This window comes from Oryctolagus cuniculus, chromosome 8 (assembly GCF_964237555.1).
Source record: "Oryctolagus cuniculus chromosome 8, mOryCun1.1, whole genome shotgun sequence".
In the NCBI taxonomy this organism is placed as follows: domain Eukaryota; kingdom Metazoa; phylum Chordata; class Mammalia; order Lagomorpha; family Leporidae; genus Oryctolagus; species Oryctolagus cuniculus.
Genome location: NC_091439.1, coordinates 104,043,723 through 104,046,446, shown reverse-complemented (window position 1 = coordinate 104,046,446; position 2,724 = coordinate 104,043,723).

The following is a 2,724-nucleotide window of genomic DNA, read 5'->3' as shown; positions in this document are numbered from 1 at the left end:
GTCTGCAAGTGGTTCAATATGCATTCACTCTTGTTGGGAGGAGTGTTCCATAAACACTATGTAAATCCCACTGGGTGATGATGAGGTAGAACTATTCTATTTACTAGATAATATTCTGTCAAGTTGTTCTATTTATTAATGAAAAGAAAGTGTTGTCATCTCCAAATATGATTGTATCTTTACTGGGATGTCCTTTAAATTTTTTAAGTTTGTTTCATGTGTTTTGTAATTATTTTGTTTTATGCATATACTTTTAGGATTGGTACATATTTCTTGATATTTTTATCATTTATGTGTGGCCCCTTACTGTCTGCATAATTTTCTTTGATCAGATATTATTTTATCTGTTATATATGTGTAAATATGATTTGTTTTGAGATTGTACATTATACCTCTTATAATACTTTCTTTTTCAATCTTTCTGCACCATTATATTTGAAGTGAGTTTTATCTAGGTAGCACAGGTTGGATTATGATTTCATTCACTCTCCTAAACAATGTCTGTTTAATCTTGTACATAATCATCAATATGTTCAATTTTCAGCTTGCCATCATATTTTTTTTTTGTTTTCCATTTGCTTTTATTCTTTTGCATTTGTATGTATATATTCTCTGCTTTCCTGTGGATTAATTCAACATATTTAGAATTCTATTTTAATATACATTCTATGTTTTTGAATGTATCTCTTTTTCATGTCTTTGGTATAATATTTTAGAGCTACGCATGACTCAATAATAAGTATATATTCTGGGGCCAGTGCCGTGGCTCACTAGGCTAATCCTCTGCCTTGCAGCGCCAGCACACAGGGTTCTAGTCCCGGTCGGGGCGCCAGATTCTGTCCAGGTTGCCCTTCTTCCAGGCCAACTCTCTGCTGTGGCCAGGGAGTGCAGTGGAGGATGGTCCAAGTGCTTGGGCCCTGCACCCCATGGGAAACCAGGATAAACACCTGGCTCCTGCCATTGGATCAGCACGGTGTGCAGGCCGCAGCGCGCCGGCCGTGGCGGCCATTGGAGGGTGATCCAACAGCAAAGGAAGACCTTTCTCTCTGTCTCTCTCTCTCACTGTCCTCTCTGTCTGTCCAAAAAAAAAAAAAAAGTATATATTCTGAGAAATGTGACAGTAGGTGAGTTTACTGTTGTCTGAACATTATAGCTTGTGTTTTTGAAAACACAGGTATGACCTGCTACACATCTCGGCCATATGGTATAACCAATCTATCAACTGAAAGGGTTTGCTCTGCCAGGTTGCTCTTCCTACATTTGCTCTAACAAGTAATTTTGCTACCTACACAGTTTACATAGACTTTCTTAATGCCCTCCATCTGCCTTCTCATTATCACTCACATACTCACTGCTAACTTTCAATTTGTAAACTATAGCAAATTTTGAATCATTGAAACCATCCAGACCTAGCATTAAATTCTAGTACTTCAGCCTTTTATTTCAACACCACAAATTTCTTTGGTTATTATTGACATGGCGCTGAGAGGATGTGTTTTAGGTCTGGTCTGCAAGTCAATCATGAACATCTCCTCCATATCCAATATGTGTCTTTTCTGAATTGTTGTAATTCTGAATCCCTTCAAGGAAGTAGATCTTTTACAGTTTCTCTCACTTTGTTTTTTTTCTTCAAGACCACAGTTGTGGTGGAATGTACATATCTGACTGGTAAGCAACAGCCATCCCTTATTTATTACATTAATAGTTGTTAATCACTTTTAATTTCAATTCCAGCTCAATCATTAGATCTGACATCTTACTAGAAAGACTAGAATTAGATTTTCTATGCTTAGAGAATGATATAAAGAAAACAACATGAGGTTAAATCAATCACAAGACAAAATGCTTCTATCTCCAGATACAGTAAATGAGACATATGAGGCTTCCACTGATGTAATACAGCATACTATTTTACACTAATTTTTGTTTTTATAAGCAGGATACTCTAAACAGTGATAAAAAGTTTTGTATGGTAAATTCATAAACCAGTAGCATAGTTGTTTATAGTTATCATCAAGTAGTATGTAATGTGAATTGTCGCTCCCCCTCTTCACGGAGGAACGACACAAGACCCTGCACTGTTCTTTTGTCTGCTCGGTCCTCCCCGGGTTTGCTGCTGGTTCTTCCCGGGTTGGCTACCGACCCTTCCACCTTCAGATAGATGTTCCTGGTGCATGTTGTCTCTCTCCTCCTTTATAGTCCTCTTCCACCAATCCCAACTCTACTACCCACACGCCAAGTACGCTGCTCTCCTCCAATCAGGAGCAAGATCAGCTCCTGCAGCTCAGTCAATCAAATTGGCGAGAGGCAGCTGTGTAGAAGCTGTTTACTCCCTTCTCAGCGCCATATTGTGGGAGAGCAGATGCATAGAATAAGTCTTACTTCGAGTAACTTAGTCTAGTCCGAGTTGCTCCCCACAGTGAATAACTGTAAGTGCCGTACTCCTGCATGACTGGCTATTTCATAGGTATATTTTAAACAGCATCACCACAAACCCAGCCTGAATAGTTGCTCTACAATGTAATAATGGCTATGATGCCACTAGAAGACAGGAATTTTTTAGCTCTATTGTAATCTTACTGGATTACCTCCACATACACAGTTGTTCGTTGTATAAAACTGTGTAGGCTGTGACTAAATACATATAGTGCACTCTACTAGTTTCAAAATATTCTCAAAGCAAATATAGAAACCTTATTTTCCTTTATGTGCCACCACTCTCCT